The following is a 23666-nucleotide window of genomic DNA, read 5'->3' as shown; positions in this document are numbered from 1 at the left end:
CCAGTTTTGCAGATTAGGAAACAGGCTGAAAGAGATGGGGGTTGGCTTCAGATGCACAGTTAATTTAAGTGCCACTCGACCCCTCAATTCCCATTGCCTGAAGGCACCATGATCCTCAAAGGGACCCTGCTGTGCTGACAGCCCAGCACCCTGATCAAAGGGCCTCTGTGGGAGTGGGAACCCCTCTGAGTGTGGAGAGTTCCCTGCACCGAGATGCCATGCATCAGCTGGCTCCCGCTCACCCCAGGTTAACGTATCCCCAGCTGTGCAGACTCCCGACCTGCTTCCCTCCCTTCCAGGCACCCCCATCCTTACCACCGAGTGTACTGCAGGAATTCAGGCACAGGAATGCCCAAAGCAACATGAGCCCACCGGCTGTACAAACAGCAGGCTCACAGCCCCAACTGGGCTTCATGGGGATAGTAGGTGTCCTCAAATTTCATGTATCTAAGGCAATCTGCTTCTTCAGCTGGAGGCTATAGAGAAAAATAAAAGGTCCAAAACATCATTCAGTGAGGAATTCCTCCAAGGACCTGACTCCAGAGTCTACAACCATGTGTGCTAGACGCTCCTACCCCCGGACTTGGGGTGAAGTGATCAGCACAACCCCCGGTGGCCCAGCTCCTCGGCTTGGCTGCCCAGAGGGGGCTGGGGGAATGGGTAAGGCCAGGGCACTTAGGAAGAGCACAGAGGCCCTGTCTTCACCCCTCTGCACTTGTAAGCCCTTCACCAAATATCAAGGCATCGGGCAGACAGCAACCACCACAATAAGGAGATGCTCCCATCTCTTCACTCACTCCTCTCTGTTCATTTACGTGCTGAGCATCCACTGGGTCACAGGACATGACACACAGGATGGCCGATGGAACAGGCTTGGTCCTCCCCCCTGGACCCTGTTCAATCTGATTGAAGAATGATCACTCATAAACCGTTTCTCAAAAGGATACATAGACCAAAGACAAACTGCAAAGTGAATCAAATTTTAAAATATATATGAAGATTCCCCAGTCCCCCGCCTAATGTTAACAGCATAAAGCTAAAAGATCTTGCCTTTGATCAGCAAGGAAGTGGTCACCCCATCTCAGGAGGAAAGGAGAGTTATTCTTTGAGCAGGACACAGAAGTGCTCCATCGGATTGGACCCGGGCCTCTGCATTCATTCAGCAAATCTGTATAAGCTCCTACTATGTATGGGAATCTAGTAACTAAACCCGTTCCCAAGGCTCTTGGGCTTTATTAGTCAACAAAATAGACAAGACTCCCCATCACTGGGGGCTCAGAGTTTTAGTAGAGGAAACAGGCAGCATGTTGGAGGTAACAAGAGCTTGGGAAAAAAAGAGTGATATGTGCAAACTCAGGTGATGTTGGTGGGATGGGAGGCAGGCAGGAGGGAATAAGGCAGTCCTGGCAGATCTCACGGAGTAATGAACTTGAAGCAGAATAGTTCCGGAAGAAGAAGGAAGAGCAGGGACAAGAGGCCCCCAAATTGAGGGAGAGAGTGTGGGCAGAGGGGCACAGCACTCCAGGTCCTGGAAGCCTTTGTGACAACTTTGGCTCTTAATGAAATGGTGAACCTTTTAGTGAGTTTTGATGGGATGGGTGATATCCAATTTATGCTTTGGTTTTGTTTTTTTTTGGGGGGGATGGTAATTTATTTATTTTAATGAAGGTGCTGGGGATTGAACCCTAGATCTCATGCATGCTAAGCATGCGCTATACCACTGAGCTACACTCACCTCCTCAATGTATGCTTTTAAAGGCTCCCTCTGACTCTGTATGGATGAGAGATTGTATAAAAGCAAAGATGGAAGAAAGAGGCTATTTGGTGTCCAAGAAGGGGCTGAAGGTGGCTCTTATGAGGGCAGGGAGCAGGGAGCAGATGGTTAATTAAGACAGAGTAGCCAGAATTTTCTAACAAGCTGGATTTGCTGTGTGTGTGTGTAAGAGAAAGAGAGAGAAAGAACATGGTTTGAACATCTGGACCTGGACAATGGGAGGGATGTCCTCTCCATCCACAGGGGATGGGACAAGGTGAGTCTGAGCAGGTGGAAAGAGGCTGGAATCAGCTCAGTTCTTCAATGTCATGGTTAAGGGGTCTATTAGATATTGCCACAGAAATGCCTAATAGGTAGAGGAGTCTGGTTTTTTTTTTCTTTTTAACATTTAAAAACTATAATTTATATATATTAATTGTATTATGTGAATGATTTTGGAATTTTATGTCATGCCAAGGTATATGTTATACATAGCCAAATGGAAAATATATCAGAAAAGGGGAGAAATGAGGGCTTTCACATAAACTGACTGTCCATAACGTGGGTAAAATTTCAATAAAACCAGTCTTCAGTGCAAAAACCTCATCTTGGTGTTACATAAAAATAAATGAAAAAAGACTATCTTGATGTATCATTATTTCATGTTACATAAGAGCCCCAAACAAACACACTGTTTAACTATGAGGCTTGTAGAAATACTATTTGCTTTATTCACATAAATACAGAAATGCAGAAATATTTTAAGGTAGAATAAGCATCTTAGTGGAAATAATAGAGATTTGAGCATTTTACATGATATATATGGACTGGTTCAAAATTTGGAAAAGTAACTTACATAGTAGAACATATGTATGAATGTGAAAGCAAGATGAATGAAAGATAAAGAGTATGTGTCTTAGGGAGAGGGGTCCAAATGGAAAGGACAAATCAGGGAGTTTTTGACAAATCGACAAATTGATGGCATGTCAATTTTCAAGGCTGGTTTCTTCCACCTAAGGTATAGCAGAGAGAGAGAGGAGAGACCCAGGACCCAACTCTGGGGTACACCCACAGTAAATGTTTGGAAGAAAGAGGAGACATTGGCAAAGGACCAGCCAGTGGACCAAAAGCAGAAAGCAGACAGAGCGATGGGCTGGAGGCCAAGTAAAGCAGGAACATGGGGGAGGTGTGATGGAAGAGCTGGGACAAATGCTGCCGAGGGGCCACGCATGATGAGGACTGAAAACTGACCACTATATTTAGCAACGTGGGGTCACTGATGGCCTTGACAGAGCAGTTTCCATAGAGCGAGGGATCAGGGGAAAAGCCACAGTGGGTGTAAAAAGGGATGGCTCAAGAGAAGATGCAGACAGTGAATTTAAACAACTCCTTAAAGATTTTCTGCAAAGACATGGGGTGGCAATTAGTGGGGGTGAATTAGGGTCAAGGAGTGCTGTTTTTTTTATTTTAAGAGGATGGACGTTTATATACTGATAGGAGCCAACAAGCAGAAGAACAAAATAGATGAGGTAGTGAGAGAGAGGATAGTTTTGGGAGTGATAGCCTGGAGAAGATAGGAGGAACAGGGCCCCGGGGACTTTTGGAGAAGCTGGCTTTTGATGTCACCTGTAATAAGAGGTGGGGCAGTGAGAGTGAGGTCACAGATATCTGAAAGCGAGCAGATGTGCTGGGAGTTGCTGGTGAAAGTTCTCTTCTGTTGGCTTCAGAAGAGAAGTAAAAAAGTAAACTCACCAGCTGAGGAACGAGGAGGAAGAAAGAGTTACTGGAGTCATGAGCAGAAGATACGAAAGAGCCTTCAGGGAGAATGGGACAGTGAAAAGAGCAGGGGGAGATGGGGTGAGTGTGCTCCCAGAAAGTCACATTTTATCTTTGAGGTCCACAAATGTGTGATGTGTGATTGCCCTTCCTGCTGTCTACGAAATAAAAATTAAGTATGGCTCAGGGAAAATGCTACTTCATTCTAACAGGATGCCTGTTAGAATGGTTTCTCAGGAATGGTCATCTTAAACTGAAAACATTACAAAAAATGTTGAAAAGATGAACTTGTATACCTAAAGACCCACTGTTTTCTATAAATTTGGTTACTATTTATTTCCCATAGCAATAACACATAACCGATACTGCCTAGGATGGAGGTACACCGATGCTTAAAAGGAAATGAGATCTGTATCCTTTTCCTAAACTCCATGGCTTCCTTAATATCCAGTTCCCCTTGGAATTTAGGGATGTCCGGTATAAGAAGTGAGAAACAGTGTGAGAAAATCCCAGCTCAGATTTACACAGCAAAACCTCAGCTCAGAAGTATACAGCCGTCAAAAAAATTTTAGAAGCAAAACCCCGTAACTACTCTTAAAGACATGTGCAAACCTGGGCCTGCCCAGATGTTTCCATACTGGAAAGGTACTCCAGTCACTTGCCCGGTATGGGAACCAGAGACTGGCCAGCCATTTCCATAAAAGCCAGAGAGTAAATATTTTCAGTTTGGCAGATCATTTTGTTATAACCATGCAGGTCTGCAATAAGAAAGCTAAGAGCACTGGGAGACAGGAAGCAAATGGGCATGCTCACACCCTCCCTTCCACTCAGGGCAGCTTCTCTGTGGTGGGGAGCTCTGCCACAATGACTTGTTTCTTTGTTTCCATTGGTTTCTTTGTTTCCACCTTACTGCTCAAGCTCAGAACTTCAGGTGGGCCTGGTCCTTCAGCATCCATGCAGAGAGAAGGCTGAGCGGGGGTGGGGACCCCACCTGACAGAGAAGAGATTGCCGTGACATGAGACAATCACACCTTCCGGGGTGAAAAGGAACACAGACAAGGGAGGGACACAGCAGTGGGACCCCCAGGTCTCCTTCCAGGCTTGCTCTCCCTCCACGGCCACCCTGGGGGCCTGAGGGGTGTTGGGCCTCAGCTACAGTGATTAGGCTGAGGAGACTCAGGATAAAGGACCCTCCAACTCCTCACCGGGTTCCAAACGCAGCCCCTCTAAGCCCACCCTCTGAGCTTCTGGAACTCAGCTGGAAGAATACAAGATCAGACCAGACCCAGAGCCCAAGCCAAACACGACAGGGGTCACGTGGATGGTAACCCTGTGCTCAGTGGGCAGGGACTCCTTGCAAATGTGCAGAAATCCCAGTTCTGCCTCATTCCTGGGAGAAACCCCAGATCTCCTCCTGCTCTGTCTGTTCTTCTCTTGAGGCTATTTTCCTGGAGGGATGCAGTCCTTGATCCTGGCCCTCCAAACGTACATAAGCAGCCTGTTCAATAAAACAAATTATGCAGTTTTTCACCTTTGCCAGTTTTTTGATTCCAGAAAGGCTACGGGACTCATTCTCACTGTCTCCTGTGCCCCCACCACTTGGTGGCCCTCTGCTCATGGAAACAAGATTTCCCACAACTGCAACCTGCCTCCCAGCTGGTCAGAGGGGAGTGTCCCACAAAGACACAGGTGTTTGTGAGGATCCTGTCTCCCAGAAGAAAGCCTACTCCTGGAGCCACGGACGGGGATCTGGCCTCCTGAGCCACTCAGCTCTAATTCAAAGCCTAAACTGGGGACTGAATGACTTTCTGAGTCACCTGGGATGGAGGGGCCTGATTTTTCTTTCCAGGAATGGATGTAGTGCAGCCTCCATTTTCAGGGCTGACATTCATGATGGATCTAGTTCCCCCCACTGCACCACAGGAAGGAGAGACCCTTCCATCCCACAGCTTGGAAACCCAGCCCAGGGGAGTTCTGAAGCACCACATCGCTGCCAGGTCCAGCATCCCTGCAGAGTGGACCCTGACCCTGAATGAGCCCCTTCCCTGGGCCTTCCCTGCCCCAACACAACCACACCCCAGGCTGTGCCAGAGCTCTGGGGCTCTGCGTGTCCAGGGCAAACAGGTGGGACCTGAGCCAGGTGTCCCCTGGGCCTCAAGGGGGAGACGTGTGCCTCTGCATCAGGGGAAGGTGACCCCACGTGGCAGGCAGGCCACTCTCACTATGGACCTCCAGGAGACCTGGGAGCAGTTTCCCTGCAGGTGTTAGGAGCCATCATCAGAAGGGCAGGCCCCTCTTTGGGCAGACCGTCTTGCTGTCCTGGGCCCACGTGCTGACCAGAGGAATCTACACGCTCCCAGGAAACCCCAGGCAGCCTTACAAATTGGTCACTTGGTGGCCTGGTACCATGGGCTCCTTGACCATCCCATGAGGGTGGTCCTGGCAGGCATGGTCTCCAGCTGCTCCCGTTAAGAAATCCCCCTGGGTTTCTGTGGTCACAGAGCCCACACCAGAAGCTTCCAGTCCTGCAGTGACCCCCACAACAGTCAGCTCCCCTGTGCATGTCCAGGGAAAAATGACAGCAATTTATTGCCAGGAACCGTGATGAACAAGGGGATGGGATTCCATACTAAGTTCAGGATTCTGGTAACTCACTCTGCACCCCAAAAAGCATCCATGATAAATGTGTGTATTGGAATGTCTTTGCCCTTAGGAGAGCTGCTCCTCAGGGCTCCTGTGGCCCTCCAGCCCCACTCAAGTTTCTCAGAGCCTGGGTCTAAATTTCTATCTCCCTGCTTTGGAGGAAGGCCGCCTGTGTCTTGTGGTCACGGGTCACTTTATTGCATGACTTGGCATGTTCTTAGTGCCCGTCCTCCTCTCCTGCGTCTGATTCCCAAGATGTTCCCACTGGCCCTTGGCTCCCTGTGTGGGTCAGGGGTCCTAAGGCTGCCCCCTTCACTCTCCTCCTCTGCCCCCACCCATGGGTCCACCCCTAGATGGACTGGGAGGTGTTTGTAAGTGAGTCTCACACGAGGACATGACTGAACAAAGCAGGGCCCCTCACTGGGAATCACAAATGCTCCCTTCTCTGAAGAGGACCCCACAGCTCCACAGTGCCTCCCAGGGGTCTACTCAGCACACAGTCCCCCGTTCTGGGCAAGGTATCTCCCTGGAATCCTTGTTTCCAGAAGGGTCTCTCTGTCCTTCTTCAGAGTTTAGAGTTGTTCCAGTGTCCCTGACCACCAGAATGTCCAGCATGGACCCATCAGAGACCTGGGGAGACAAGGAAGATATGTGGCCATGGATCTCACAGGACACATCTGCTGGGACCCCAGGCCAAAGGGCCGTCCTCCTCCCTTCTCAGGTGTGGATCCCGTGGTAACTTTTTGCAGGGAGGCCGACTGGGGAGTGGGGCCCAGGGCAGTTCATGGGGCTCTCTGGGCAGGAAAGACTTGGGTCAGGCGGCCTTGCCTGGTTTCCCTGCTGGGCCAGCTCTGAAAACCTCCAGTTCCTCTGGCTGTGGCTGGAGATCCCCCAAGCCTCAGGGCGGGGCCCTTTCTCTCGGCCTCCACTGCCTCCAAAGCCACGCTGTCACTGGCATGGGGAAAGAGCTTTACTGCGTTCTTGTGGCTAAGTTGCCACAGACGGATGCTGCTGGCGGCTGGAGGGAGAGTTAACACTTGCTCAGATGTGACTGGTCAGGCCACTTGACACCCTGTCAACTAGCCTTAAACATTGGAAAGAAGACTTTCCTGGGAAAGACGGAAGTTGCTTTCAGTAATACGTCTATAGATTTCTTGTTTTTTTTCCTTAAGGACTCATAAAACTTCTCCCAGGTCATTCCTGGTAAGGACAATTATCCAGGGATCAATCAAGAAATGAAGGAGAAGAGGGGTGAGGATATGGGGAGAGAAGAGGAGAGATCAGAGCCCAAGGATAGGAGATGCCCCTCCCTCGGGCCACAAACTGGGCAGTGGCTGCTGGCATCCAGCTCTCCTGTTCTCAGACCCATTTCATCCGGAGGCTGTTTCCAAAAGAAACAATGGTGGAAGGGCCGTGGAGGACACCTAGACCTCCCAGAATGGACAGCAGGAGCAGAGTCACCATACTGGCTCTGGGCTCTGGAGCCGGACCTGCAATGGAGACCACAGGTCTTGTGAGAAGCGAATCCCAGTGTGTTCAGAGCTGTTTTTGGCTCTGTCCCAGCTGGAGGGTGCAATCCGCAACCTCCAGAAAGAGAGGCCAGGCCCCCCACCTGCCAGGTGGTGTTGCCTTTGTTGGGGAACAGTGATCTTTGGTTGTGAGATGTTTTGCCGCTCTCTCTAAAAACTGCTTTGACTTACATTTGTATCCCAGTCACCAGTTCCAGGGCAACAGAAAAAGCCTACCCTACATCCCTTTGCACTCAAATCTTCCCCAAAGAGCAAGTATTTGCCCATGAAAATGCCAGCTGCTCTTCTAAGGCCCCCTAAATACCCAGCAGTGTGGGCGGTGCACTCTTGATCAGGGACAGGAGGAGAGGGACCAGCGGTTCTCTGGCAGGCTTGGCCCGGTGTGGCAGCTGCGCTGTGGGTGCGTGGTGGTGAGGGCCATGCAGGGAATCCTGTTAGAGGGCCCTCTATGCATGCCTGAATCATGGTCTGAGGTTTCATGTAAAGGATTCAGGCGTCCTAACTGGTCAGATACAGCCCCTCACCCTCGGGCTGGAGCCATCAGGAGCTCAGTACCTCTAACAGAGACATACCCGGTGTGGGGAAAGGTCATGGGACACTCTGGGGGCAGGGGCAGTGGTGCTGGGGAAGGCAGGGAGTGCAGTGAAGGGTGCGGGGAGCAGAGCCCCTTGCTCTGGAGTGAGGGTTCTTGGGGAGACCACAGAGCATGGCACACACCATCCCCACCCTATACCCCAAAATCCTAGCCCCGCCAACACAGGGGCCACTCTGCACCCTCTCACCATGGCTCTCCTGAGAGACCGCACCCAACCCGGCATCTGGCACCCCTGCCCTACCTCCCCTCTTGGGACAGACCCTGTCTTCTTCGAAACTGCCCAGCAGCGTGAATTCAAGGCCGGCAGCGGGCCTGGCAGATCTGCACTTCAGGTGCCCTAACCTGGCCAGCCCTGCGTGCCTGGGCTCAGTCCTCTATCTTGCCCACCCGCAGCCCGGGTACACGTCCAGTGCAAGTGGAGGCCACGGAGCCCAGGCTGAGCCCCGCACACGGACAGGTGAGGGTGCCCCCACCCCGCTGACACGACCACTGTTGGCAGCAATGCCCCAGACTTCGGCCGGCGCCACATGCAAGTGAGAACTTCCGTGCGGCCCCACCCATCACAGTCTCGCTCAGCTGCCCCATAAGCCTCCCACCGACCCCAGTCCTGGCCGTGCCCCGGCTCCCATTGGCTCCTCAAGTTCTGCCCTCGCACATCTAGCCTTGGGAGGATGCACGACTCAAGAGCTAAGGGAGGGCCCAGCGGCGTTGCCATGGCTACAGGCGCCATGCTCCGAGGGGGGCCGGCGTGAGCTTCTGGGGCAGGGAGCGGGCTCTGGAAGTGTGTAGCTGCCAGGGACCATGGCGGTGCTTGCTGCTGGGGATGGCGGCTTGCTTGGCCGGGAGACTAGTTTTGGCCTGGTCAGTCGGCGGCTGACATCCTGTCTGGGGCGGCATCCCACAGATGGTAAACGTATGGCTGTGCCGTCGGCGGGGCGGGTGGACATGAACCACGGTGGGATCGGGGTTGTGGTGGTGGCCGGTGAGGGGCTGTGGTGCCGGGGAGCGGGTTGGTGTGTGGGGGACAGGGCTGGGGCACAGCCTCAGGCTTTCCTCCCCCTCAGGCCCTGGGTCTGGGGCCGCGAGTCTGGATCACACTGGGTGGCCACGGCCTCCCGAACCCCCCGGGAAGGGCAGGCAGAGGACCCCTCTTAGATGAAGAGGGGCCTTACCCAGGTTTTGAAGAGCCCCAGAATCAGAGGTTGGAATGGGGTGGTTTATCAGCCTTGTTTATCTGCAGGGAAATTTGAGCTCCATCCAGATGTTGATTCCTTCAGTAAAACTCAGGAATAAGTCACAAGGGTCAGTGCTGATTAGCAGTTATCTAGGGCTTGACTCAAAATAGACTGTGCGGGGTGTAGGGTTGGTAGATGGGACCCTCCCTCTCGAAGTTAGCAGTCTTCTAGGACTAGAGGCCCCAGATGAGGATTACATCCTCATCTGCAGTAATGGAGGTTGTGGGAAACACACTGAGAAGGGAGGGATGTGGTGGCTGTAACTCATTACAGAAGCTAGGACCCTTGCCTGGCTCTTGTGTAGAAGAGTTTCGCCTAGGGTAGGGCAGCAGTTATCAAAGTGTGTCCGAGGCCCCTGAGGTGCAAGACTATTTTCGTAGAAACGCCGGGATGTCAAATGCCTTTTGCACACTCTTGCTCTTCTGAGTTCCTGTGGGGTTTTCCAGGGAAAACCTGGCCTGTGATATCACAAAACAGGAATGCAGAGGCAGATAGGAGAATTCAGCCCTCAACAGTCCAAAAGAGATTTGCAGAAATTAAAATCACTGCTATTCTTCCCACTAATGATTTTTGTTTTGAAAAATAGACTTATTTTTTGTTTAGGAGTATTAATCGTAACATGTAGTAGTTGTTAATATTTTTAAGTGAATTCATACACTTTTTTAAGTTCTTATTTAACTTCTAACACACAATATTTTGATAGATTTAGCTCACATAAATAGCAGCCTTTTGGAGTTCTCAGTAATTGTTAAGAGTGTATATGGTTCTGTAGACCAAGAAGTTTGAAAGCCCCTGGAGAACGGGTGCTCAGGTGCTAGTCAGGTGCTTAGCAGTGTTAGAAGGATGCCAAGATGTCTTCCTCAGCTGCTCCTGGACTCGAAGTAATTGGCCACATGGAGATGGGTGGGCAGTGCCTCCACTTTAAAAACCAGAAGCTGCTGAACGTGTCTGGAGTCTAGGCCATGTGCTGTGCAGGGATTCCTGTTCTATCTGTTATATCTAAGCTGGGATTCCTGTGCAGAGGCCTGGCCCTGAAGACCCACTCTCCTTTGCTCCCTGCCAGGTACCTTCTGTGTGATATCAACCCTCCAGAGGGCTTTAGCCACCATAGGAACGTCTGCATCCACATTGCCTTCCTTCTGAAAACCCTGCTGAAGATGGAGGAGTCGGTACTGGTGCTCTCCCTTGGGGCCACCTCCACCAATGGAGGAGCCCCAACATCAACCAGGTCCAAATTCTCTGGTCCGAATTCTTTGATCTCCCAAGTCTCAACAGAAACATCCCTGATATTGAGTATGAGTAGTTCATTGCAGGTGAGGTGGTGGTCATTTAACTGGAGACAGGTGGTCATTGTTCTGGTTCCGATCTGAACATCGGGCCATCTTGCTTTGGGCTTGTTGGTCTGCTTAGGGGCCCTGCTCATGTTTCCCACACTGCAGGTAAATTTGCTGTTCCCATAGTTTTTCTCGGGATATCGATTTGAATTGTATGAGCTCTATGTCCCCTCCCCTCTGAAAATCCTGGCCTCCTGGTGAGATGGAGCGTGACAAAGAGGCCACTGCCACAGAGGCCTTGTCCCAGCAGGACTCGCTCCCTGGGCAGCCAGGGCCATTCTTACCTGTAGGAAAACACGATGTGTGTGTAGCATGGGCCACATGCTGCAGAAGACATGTAACTGCCCATCCAGTATAATTTGGTCCTGCTCAATGTTCCCATTTTAATTTTTGTAAGAGGGAAGAGTGGAAGATTTTCTTTGAATAAAGGTATTTAGAACTTATCATTCTTTTTTAATTTTTAATTGAAATGTGGTTGATTTACAATGTTTTGTGAGTTTCAGATATACAGCTGTTTTGTTAGTTTCAGGTATAAAGCATAGTGATTCAGTTGTACATATACATACTCTATTCTTTTTCAGGTTCTTTTCCATTATAGGTTTCAAGATACTGAATATTGTTCCCTGTGTTCTACAGTGAATCCTTGTTGTTTGTCTGTTTTACATATAGTAATTTGTATCTGTTAATCCCAAACTCCTGTTTGTTTTCTAAGTCTGTGAGTCTGTTTTTGTTTGATAAATAATTTCATTTGTATCATTTTTGAAAATTCCACATATAAGTGATATCATATGATACTTGTCTTTGTCTGACTTATTTAACTTAGTGTGATAATCTCCAGGTCCATCCATGTTGCTGTAAGTGGCATTATTTCCTTCTTTGTTACGACTGAGAAATATTCTGTTATATCTAAATACCACATCTTTATCCAGTCATCTGTCAGTGGATGTTTATGTTGCTTCTATGTCTTGGCCATTGCAAACAGTGCTGCATTGAACATTGTGGTGCAGGTATCTTTTGGAATTAAGGTTCCCTCTGGATATATGACCAGGAGTGGGATTGCTGGATCAAGTGATAAGTCTTTTTTATTTATTTATTTATTTTTTTGTCTTTTGAGGAATCTCCATACTGTTTTCCAGAGTGGCTGCACCAAACTACATTCCCATCAACAATGTAGGAGGGTTCCCTTTTTTCCACAGCCTCTCCGGCATTTATGGTTTGTGGATTTTTGAATACTGGACATTCTGACTGGTGTTAGATGATAACTTACTCTAGTTTTGCTTTGCATTTCTCTCATAATAGAGCAACATTGAGCATTTTTTTAATATGCCTATTGGCCATTTGTGTGTCTTCATTGGAGAATTGCTTGTTTAGTTGTTCTGCCCATTTTTGGATTTGGTTGTTTATTTTTTTCTTATTAAGTTGTATGAAATATTTATATAGTCTAGAAATTAAGCCATGGTCATTCTCATTTTGGCGAATATTTCCTCCCATTCCATAGGTTGTCTTTTAGTTTTGCTTATGGTTTCTATTGCTGTGCAAAAGCTTATACGTTTAATTAGGTCTCATTTGTTTATTTTGGCTTTCAATTCTGTCTCTAGGGTAGATTACCCTAGGAAAACATTGCTGTGATATATGTCAAATAATGTTTTGCCTATGTTTTCTTGTAAGAAGTTTATAGTGTCCTGTCTAATGTTTAAGTCTTTAAGCCATTTTGAGTTTGTTTCTTTTGGGTTTTTTTTTTTTTTTTTGTGACTCTATCGTACGCTTTTGATTTCTGGTTACCTTATTTTTCAACTCTATCAACCCATTACTATATCTATTTCCTTTAGACTGATAATCACGTAGGCTCCAACACATCCTAAGAATAATTTAGAAAAAAAAGAAAGAAAAAAATTATATTTTCTTGCTCCCCTCTACCATTCCCACCTTTTTTTATTTTGATGTCCTTTTTCTTTTTCACATCTTCATGTTTATTCTCTTGTAACACGTTATTGCATTTCCAGCTATGGTTTTCCTGTTTCTATAGCATCCTACTTCCTTTCTGTTTAGAATAGAACCTTTTAATGTCTCTGTTAGGTTCAATATTGCTGAGTTATCTCCCCTCCCACCCCCAAGCCTCTGAATCCTCAGTTCAGGAAAGACAAACCATTTTAGCCTTCATCAGTTCTGGGAAAGCAATCTTCAGATTGGGAAAAAAAATTGAAAAATAATATTCTGTGTGTTGTTTTCTACCCTTGCCCATAGATGAGAAACTTCTGAAGTTGGAGAAAAAAAGTTGGAGGCGGGGAACACAAAGTCTTTTCTCCTTTTGCTCCTGAAGAAATGATTGATTTTGTAATTAATGATAATGCCCTTTATATTGGTGAGATCGAGATTCCACAGCTTCAGCACCTGTGAATAACGAGCTGGGAGAAAGCTCTCCAGGGCCCCTGTAGTGGAAAAGGCAGCCCCTCTGAGCACCTGTTCTGTATTCTTCCTGCCTCCACACGGGTTCCTGAGGCACCGTGCAGGACGATGCAGTTACCCGAGGTGGAGGACGGGAGACCCCTGCTGGGTGGCGAGCCACAGGAGCCCTCTCTTGAAGGACAAAGTGAAGAGTAGTGGGGCGGGCGTAGGAATAGAGGATGGTTGAGACCCAGGATGGTGTCTTGGAGTCCAGCAGGCGAGGCTGGCGGGGCAGATGGGGCCATGGGGCATGGGCAGCCCTTGAGGGATCTGAAGCAAAGATAGGAACAAAGAGACTGGATTCGTGTGGGGGTACAGCGCCCCCTGGAGGCCGCGGGGCAGCGCAGTGAGCCCTGAGGGAGCGGGCACTTCCCCAAAGCTGGGTTGACAGGTCACAACCAACTCACTGGGGACCAAGAGGCACTGAGTTATTTTTAACTTTTTGTCCCTCTTACTGGAAAAGAAACTGCTGCCTGTTTAATAGCCTCTGTCGTTAGTGAGAATTAAAGACATGAAGCAAGATTGCCTCAAAAGTCATCCATTGTGTAGTTGTTAATAAGGGTCAAATGCAGACTTGAATAGATGAAATGAAACATTCATCAGAGGATTTTAAAATCCTTTAAAATAAAAATTCTTGCTGCCTTTGTTCTTCATTTCAGGGTTCACTTGGTGATAATAATAGTAACCAAAGTAATAGCAAACCCTTACAGAACTCTGTCCTGCTGTTCCAGGAACGCTGTGTTCATGACAATCCAGAGTTGGCACCACTGTGAGTTCCACTTTAAAGGTAAGGACATTCACTAATCACACGGCTAATAAATGGCAGAGCTGGGACTTGAACCCAAGCTGTCTGGCCCCAGAGCCCCCTTTCAGCCCCTTCACTGCAGCTCATCACTTGGCATGCCCGACACAGGGCAGCATTTAAGAGCAGTGTGTCCTTGGCCAAGTTTGCTTCACCGCTTGGTCTCTATTTCCTAATCTGTAGAATGGGGGTGTGGGCAGTGAACTCTGTGAGCTCAGTTGTCATTTCCTCCAGCTCTGATATTCTACTGCTTTGGGTTAATTTAGTAAGTATTCAAGCCCCTTTATGGCCCACTCATGGGCTGGCGCTTTGCTAGGCCCTGGGTTACGGAGCAAACTAAGATCAGCCTGCTTCTCCCAGGAGCCTGTGTCCCTCCATGGGAAACAGCTGCGAGGCCCAGGCTCCCTCACTGGCAGTTGGGGTCTGGGCAGGAAAGCCTGATAGGAGATGATGGAGGCAGAGTTCCTCCGGGAACAGTGGTGGCCACACAGCTCTCAGGAGCGGGAGCCTCTGTCCAGACTTCAGAAAGGGGGATCCTCATGAGGCCAGTAGTCCCCCAACCTAAGCCCTCAGGACAAAGATCCAGCCATCCCGCCAGTGTCACCATAGAGCCAGTCCATCCTCATCACTGTGCCCCTGTGCTCCTTTGTCCTGGGGCCTCTCTTCCCCCTATACCCAGAAGACTCTTCTCCCTCTCTTCTCTGAGTGTCCCGTCATTTCACCCTTGGTCCCTGCTTCCTGGGCAACCATCTCTGGAGTTGAAGCTTTGCCCCCTCACAACCCCCGTTTGATCAGGAGCCTGGGTTGACCTCCTTGTGCTCACTTTCCACCTTCAGATCATTGCTCCTCCTCTCTTGGGAGCACCTGGAAAACCCAGATCCTTTCCTAGCAGTGCCTGCCACCCTGTCCTCCGTGCTCATCTGCCTCAGTCAGGAGCACCTTGACCACCACCTCTGTATTGCCTTGCCTCCTACCATCAAGACGTCAAAGCTGATTCTCCCTCCACCACCCAGTATGGTCATTTTAGGGTCTTCTCCATCAGCCTGAGCCAGCCACCCCCCATTCACCCTACCCATGGGCTCATACCCGGGCCTGACTCCACCCCAGGTCCATGCTCTCTCCTTTAAGTGCCCACATCTAGCCATCCAGCTACTTCACCACTGGCCTCCCTGGCCCTCCTTCACCCTCACTGGGGCATCATGGGCTGACTCCTCTGCTTTCCTGCCTGTCCACGTTCCTCTTACTTCCATTTCCCCACCTTCTAGCTCTGCATCCACAGTCAGCACTCTCTTTATGACAAACAAAACTCCCTTGACCCTTGATCTTTTCAGTTCCTCACCAGGCCGACTTCCATCTCGGTTCACCCAGCTCTATTTGTTCTGAGCCTGCAAGCAGAAGGCTCTCCCAGCACAGATTTCTAAGACTACAAATCAATGCCCACCATGTTGCCACTGCCAGGTAATCCTCCAGGGTTTCTCTAGTGAGCACATTTCCCCACTTATCACTCAGTGGTGTCAACATTCTCTGCTCTCTGCACACCTCTAACCTTCCCTCTGTCTCTTCCCTGACTCCCAGCAGATGGCCTTGCCTCCTGCTTCAGAGAGAATGGCATGTTACTGGAAAGGAACTCGCTCACCTGCAGCAGATCTGCTCACCTCACCTTTTCTCTGTCCCTCACCCACCTGGACTCTAGCTGTAGTTGTTCATAATTTGGTGAGTTTAGTTGACATATATATATACACATTTAAAAGCATAGCACACTATAGGCTACCTTCTAGGGCTTACTTTATTCATTTAAAATTGAGTGTATGATTCATCCACTTCGCTGCATGTACCTGCAGCTCATTTGTTTTAACTGATCTTAAATGTTGTGTGTGTGAAAGTAACACAAGACAAGGGTAAACCAGGATTCAGGATGCTGGTTACTTCCTGTGAGAAGAGGCCAAGAGCAGGATAGGGAAAGAGGACACAGTATGTCATTGTCAATAGTCCTGTTCTGATGCTGGGTGATACGTTCACAACTGTTTCTTCTAATATTAATTTTAGTACATAAATACCTCTGATAGGCACCTAAGGTGAGAATGTGTCATGAACCAAGACATACAATGGGTAATATTACATCATTATTGTTATGTAATCTTCTTATAAAATATATTAATCATAATCTTACATTATGTGTTATGTGTTATATATTATATAGATGCATGAATTATATACTATGTATATAAACACCTACATATATATTATATAATATCTGCTAATAAATAAACAGAACAGAATATGCTAGTATATCTAATATTCTGTATTATTTAATAAATAATAACATACTATATCCTGTTATATGACATGGCACATAATCTTTAATAAAATAAGAAATCTGTCACTATATATAATGGTAATTAATAAAATTAAATAAAAACGCCCGCAGCTTTTAACGCCAACACCACTCCAGCTGTCACTGTCTTTTCTCTTCCCTTTCATGGTCGAGGTCCTCACAGTGCTATCCGTTCCCCCTTTCATCTCCTTATCCTGAAGCTTCCTCCTCCTCCTCCCATCCCATGCTGCCTTCTGCCCCGTGGTCCCTCTAGTCACCAGCGGCCTCTGGGGCACTGATTTCCGGGCATGGTCTCTGGCCCCAGCTCACCTGCCTGTCGGCCACCACTGCCACCGCTGGTGGGGGTGGGGTGGGGGCAGAGTGCACCTCTTGTCCTGGAAGAGAACACAGCACAGACTCAGTGACCAGCAGCAGGTGTGGCGGGGACCTGCAGGACTGAGGGGAGAGCCAGGCTGTCTGAATCCAGACCTGGGGCACTTGGGGTGTGAAGAAGCCCGTTCCTCACTACCCCTGAAGTGAGGAAAACACCCTCAGGTGAGTTAAAGTGCTTATGACCCCGGTCTGTTGGCTGGAATTGACAAACGGGCCCCTAAGGGGAGGGTACTTGATGTTCCTGTCCCCACCAAGGCCCTAAGGGCTGGCGGGGAACCAGGCTGGGCACTCCACTGGACCCAGTGCCCCTCCGGGGTGGGGCCTTCTGGAACAAGCAAAAAGCCCTCGGTCTGTGAGGTGAATGGGGCAGTGAGGGAGCATCTCTGCAGCGAGTCAATTGACGTCAGGGCCTGTGGGATCCATTTTTATGGCCACATCGAGCCTCAGCAGAAACCACAGCAGGAGTGGACTCCTGTCTCTCCAGCTCTCATCCTCGTGTCTGATTGCCAGGATTCAGAACCGATCCCCTGGGGTGCTAGGACAGTTATAGGCAGAGGCAGCTTGGGGAGGCCTCAAGAGGGTGGTACTGGCCTTCCTGCCAACACGATTACACGAAGATCAAACAATCAATCGATGGGAAGAAAATAAGAACCATGGTCACATCTGGACACCAAGCTTAGACGTGGTGCATGGGTGACATTTATCGACAACCCAGTGAGGTTCTGTCCAGAGCTAGAGGCCAGGACAGCAAGCAGGGAGTGGCACTAAGGAGCATCATGGTGCAGAGTCTGGACTGGGGGCCTGCAGGTTCCTCCCAGGAGGAGCCTCAGTGTTTGGGAGGTGGCTCACATGCCTCCTTCGTGTCACCAGCAAGTGATGCCACCTGCGGAAAATCAGCTGTAATCCTGAGCCGGGTCATCCCTGGGTGATATGATAAAGGCTCCTACAAGAAGGGGCACCAGATGGACAGTGAACCAACCAACAGGCAGATGAGTTTCCCGCCTGTGTTTATCCTGTTTTCATAGCCAAGAATGAGGAGAGAGTTGCATGGCTCACCATGAATATTTTAACAACTTGAGAGGGTTCCATGTCTCACTGCAATTCAGTGTCACCTGGAGGAATTCAGGCGGTGTTTAGACCCAGGGGAGGTTAACGGCCTCTCAGTTCCTCATCAACCTGGCAAACCCACCAGCCCTCTATGGCCAGAAATTGGCAAGTGCCCTCCCTTGTTATAACAAAACCCTTCCCACTCACATCTGTGGTGAGCTTTTGTTTTTTTAATTAATGGGAATGAAGATACCTTACAGTCTCCTCAGGCCTTTCCTTAGGGATTCTGCCCTTAGTCCCCGGCAAGGGGGCCCGCTGCCCTGGGTCCTGCACTACAGAAGGTCCCCCTGGCCCTGACACTTCCTCTGGCCACGCCCTCCATGGGGTGGAGTCAGCAGGGCCAAGGGGACACGGTCATTGGCTCCATCCCGTTCTCTGGAAACCCTGGACCCCGAATGCCTTGCCTCTGCAGCCCCTGACCCATTTCTAGGTCATGCACCGGCTCTCCCCAGATTTCAGATTCCCAGGACTCATAGAGAGGCCAAAGGGCAGCTGTTTGCATGGAGGGTATAGGCCGAGCACAGACGTGAATTCTGAGTGTCCCCCTTTGCACATCCAAGGCCCCTTGTGACAAGGGATGGACCCAGCATTTGGAAGAAAAGGGTCAGGCTAGTGATCAGAGACTTGGAATCAGCTCTCCCCACACACTCACTTTCTTTGCAGGACTCTCCTGAGTCTGGGAATTCTAAATTTGAACCTGGCCTTCCCCCTTATAATGAATGTATATTTGTAAAGGTAGGACTTTAGAACCTACTGCACTTAAAATGTTTAGATATATAGGATGTGAGCTCCCAGGTATGTTCTGGCCCTGCACTTCCAAAGGTCCAGAGCAGTTATGTTGGCTATGCTGAGACTGTAAGTGGCAAAGACCATCTCTAGAGAGGAGGGGCTCCTGCTTCACTCTCCGAAGTCAGGATCTTCTGAGCGGATAAAACAATGGACACTGAGACCCTCAATTGTAAATTGATTTAGAATAATGCCAAAGGTGTGTATGATGTGTGTGTGTGCACGCGCGCACCTGGGGATGTGTGTGGTACATGACTGTGACTGTGTGTGTGTGTGTGCGCTCACGCCTGGGGATGTATGTGGTTGTGTGTATGTTATGTGTGTGTTTGAGCCTGAGGACATGTGTGGTTGTTTGTATGGTATGTGCGTGTGTGGTACATGAGTCCATGTGTGTGTGCGCGTGGGGATGTATGTGAAGCAGAGCCAGTGTATCTGCACATGTGTTTGTGTGTACGTGCATGCATTAGTTTTGTAGAAGCTGTCCTTTAGAATTCTGAAGTAGTAAAAATTGTGTGATGTCCTTTGCTGTATAATTCAAAATTAAAATAATATTCAATCACCAGAAATTTATTCCCCAACAGATTCTGATTTTTTTTTCCATATTGATTATGTCTTCATTTTACTGATGAGGAAACTGTAGCTTAGAGATGTTAAATGACTCAACCAAGGGCATGGAGCTACGAGCCCAGGGCCAATACGCAGTCCAAGCCATGCTGTTCCAGAGTCCTGGAGCCCTGCTCACGATCACGCATGGCCTCTTGGCGGGGGAACAGATTCTGATGGGCTGTGGCCAGCGTGCAGACTGTCCAAGCCGGGGACTCGGGAAGCCGGGTGGGGAGTAACAGACAGCAGACATGAGTGAAGGGCTGCTCAGAAATCAGATAGTTTCCTAGGTCTTCAATGAGTAAGGAGGCTTACTACTCATCCTTTATCCCTTTGCTGGTGGCTAAAAGGGACCAAGGCCCAGAAGAGCACTTCTGGGAGCTGCCTGCCAAAACCTGGAAAAGGAATGCGCAGGACTGGCTCTGCAGTAGGAGCAGAGGAAGGAAATGTCGCCTCCTGGTGGACATTCTTGGTGATGTCAGTAGGAGGCCTAGCAGCCTTATTATGGAGGTGTCAGGACAGGGTCCTTGTGGAGGATATTTTTCACGTGGTTTAAAAATCATTGCTTCATATATTGCATCCAATTTGTGGTTTATTTTAGGATGGTATATATTGTCTCTGTTACTCCTTATTAGCTGGATTGATTACTTTTTTATTGTTAATTTTCTCTTCAATGATTTGGAAGCTATATTGCCTTTTAATGAAAATTCTCTCTAAATTTTTATAAATCATCTCTAATTTCATAACTTTATATGTAATTGGACCAGTATTTCTATAACAGTCTCAAAAATGAAATAATCTATTAGATCCTGTTCCTCAATAATGATAAATTAAGCATATTTTACCTCTCTGCTGTTCCAGATTTTGTGTGTGTGTGTGTGTGTGTGTGTGTTTGTCCTCCAGTTACTCTTTCTTAGACAGTTACTTTCAGTTTGTTACATTAACAATGAAATTATAGGTATAAACTTCTTGGATTTCATTGCTCACTACCACTATTTAATCCCATGTCTTTCCCACTTTTGAGTTATTTACTTATAGGGATTTTCAAATCACTGGACACATGATTAGCTAAGTTTTTTTGAGCAGTGGACTTGGAACTCTTACATGTCTATATGCAGCTTTATGTTCTCCTCCTCAACAACTCTCAGCGTGTTATTGATGGCCCAAGCCATGTTTTAAAACATGGCATTGTTTTTCATCAACAAAAAAATGTTTTATTGATTTAAAGTGCTGTCTTTTTATGACTGCCTAGTCATGTCTGGTGAATAAAGATTTCCTTAACCTTCCTCCATCTTTTCGCCATAACTCGGATTCAATGACATGCATGTTTTCACCATTTCTCAGTTGGGCTTCCGCTTTGACTTCCACTTTAAACCATCACCCCACTCTTTTTATCTATGCTTATTCCTGAATAAGTGAGGTCTCTATCGGATTAAAGGTGGTTCCCGTCAGAGATATGTGGCTCCCTGTCCAAAGGTCCAAAGGAAGAGAAAAGGAAAGATTCCTGTTTCTGATGGTTACATTTTGTCAGCTTAGAGATCTAGTTATCCGTGTGGCTGCGGTGGAATTTGCAATATCTTGGCTCAGAGTTTCCTTTTTCTGGCTTACTAAGGGAGCCGCATTAGCTGGGGTCACGGCGCTGTGGCCATTGTCAGGATCCCGGGGCTGAGGCAGGTCCTCTCATCCCTTGTTATTTTGATCTTGCAAACTGGGTCCCAGCTATGTGAACCCTGCACCTGGCGGCCAGGATCGCCCCCCAAGTGGCTTGTCCCCAGTTCCTCGGCGTCCCTCACTGCTATCAACTAGCTCCAGTCAGGGTACAAGCTGGCTTCCACTGCGGTCCTTCCTCCTTCCTCTCCAGGCAGGCCCTCCTTTCCCACTAGTTGGCCCTAAACCTTCTCTCCTGTTCTACATACGCTGAAGGAGTTCTTCAGCGTTTATAGCAGGTAGATGGCGCTCTTCTATATTTGGAACCCTTCAGTGCTTGCAGTGGAAATTTAGGTGGAAAGGAAGAGCTTGGGGGTTCTCCATATCTAGAGGCTCCCTATCCAGCAGATTCAACTAACTGTGGATTGAAAATGTTCGGGAAAAAAAAAGAAAGTTTCAAAAAGCAACACTTGAATTTGCCATACACTGGCAACTACTTACATAGCATTCATGTTGTATTAGATACAATGAATAATCTAGAGATGACTTAAAGTACACAGGAGGACACAGCAAAAGAGAATATGACAACGAATGTACGTGAATATTCATTTATAACTGAAAAACTGTGCTCTACACTGGAATTTGATGCAACATTGTAAAATGACTATAACTCCATAAAACAAAAGTTTGTATATATATATAGAAAATGTACATGGGAGGGTGCACATAAGTTCCATGCAAGTCCTATGCCATTTTATACAAGAGGTGTCAGCATCCATGGATGTTGACGTCTGGGGGAGTCCTGGAACCAGTGCCCCATGGTTACCAAGGGATGACTGGAAGTCCAGGCTCCTTGTCCCAGCCTATCATGTCCCCACGTGGTCTGAATGCTGCCTGTACCACACTCTCCCTGTCACTCTCCTCCAGCCCTGCCAGACTGCCCTCTGATTCTTCAACAGGCCACACTCACTGCACTTCATGTCTGGCCCCTAGAAATACACGTTACTTTCTGAGCATGGCTCTGCTTTAATAAAACGGGCTGCATTGTCACTAGAGAGGACAGTGTGGAGGTTGCTTTAAAAACTGAAAATGGACTTAACTCATGATCCAGCCCTCCCACTCCCAGGCATATATCAAGAGAAAACTCTAATTCAAAAAGTCACATGCACCTCAATGCTCACAGCAGCACTATTTATAATAGACAGGACATGGCAACAACCCAAGTGTCCATCGACAGCTGACTGGATAAAGAAGTAGTAGTATATTTATACAAAGGAATACTACTCAGCTATTAAAAAGAACAAAATAATGCCATTTGCAGCAACATGGATGGACGTAAAGATAGTCATTCTAAGTGAAGTAAGCCAGAAAAAGTGAAAAATGCCATATAATATCACTTATACGTGGAATCTAAAAAAAGACATAAATGAACTTAACTACAAAAGAGAAACAGACCCACAGACATAGAGAAACAATCTTACGGTTACCAGGGAGAGAAGGGGATGGGAAGGGATAAATACGGGAATTCAAAAAGTGTCCCTCTTGGGGAGTGATGGGAATGATAGATATCTTGATTGTGGTGATGGTTTTCTGGGTGTAGACATCTATCAAATTCATCAAATAGTACATGTGTAATATGTGTAATTTACTTTAAAGGAATCATACCACAATAAATGTGCCTGTAAAAAAAAAAAAAGAAAAGAAAAGAAAAGATTGGCGGCATTGTGTCCTACGTTTTTATGTGTCTTCAGTGAGTGGGTCTTCAAGTTTCTGGTCTACCATATTTTCTGAACCAGAAGTGCCCTCCTTCCCTTCTCTTTGATAAACTGTCAGTGGGTGGCATTTATTCCTGTGGCTTCAACTGCTCTCTGTCCACTGATTAACCGTCAAATGTTTTCAGTCCCAGAAATATACTTGTAATTGAAAAGTAGACATTCCCACTTGATTAGCCCATAAAAATCTCAAGCTCTGTATGTTTGAATTTACACTTGCTCAGAACTAGGTTTACATCTTCAAACAATGGCATCACTATCCCATCTGTTTTCCGTGCCATATATCTGGGAGTTTTCCTTTACTTTTCCACTCCCTCACTCCCGTCAGTATTACAATTCTATTCCTTAATGTCCCCCAGCTAAGTCCCTGCCCCTCGCTCCCCACTGCATTAACTCACACCCCTTGCTAGTATCCCCAGTGCTGTTCTTTAGAGTGAACAATCCACTTTGCTCACTTTTAATGACAAATTTGTGTCACTCTCCTCCTTAAAACCCCAAAGAATTCCCCGCTGCATATGTGAGGAAGTCCACGCTCCCTGATTTAAATTTATACCTTCTCATCAGCTAGTTGCTGCTTTTTTTCAGCCTCAGCTTCCATTAGTTCCTCACAGCCTTTAACCTCACTGACCTTCCTTCCCTAAGTGCAAAGTGCTCTTAGACACGACCAGACCTCTGCACTAGACACGCAAGCTGGCGAGAATCCCGTGCCCAGCACGCACTCTCCTGGTCTAGAGATTTGCTGGAATCCTTCAGATGTCAATGCAGAAAGTATTTCCTCTCTGACACCTTCCCTACCTTCTAGAACCCTTCCCCAGGCAGTGCAAGAGCCCCTCTGAACATACAATATACATGATGCCAAGTGACTCTTACCACATTGTTCTGAAAATCTATTTAAATTTGTCTCTTCCACGATACACTGTGATCTCCTTGAG

The sequence above is a fragment of the Camelus bactrianus genome, unplaced genomic scaffold, assembly GCF_048773025.1.
Source record: "Camelus bactrianus isolate YW-2024 breed Bactrian camel unplaced genomic scaffold, ASM4877302v1 HiC_scaffold_27, whole genome shotgun sequence".
In the NCBI taxonomy this organism is placed as follows: Eukaryota; Metazoa; Chordata; class Mammalia; order Artiodactyla; family Camelidae; genus Camelus; species Camelus bactrianus.
Note: the sequence above shows the minus strand (reverse complement) of the source record.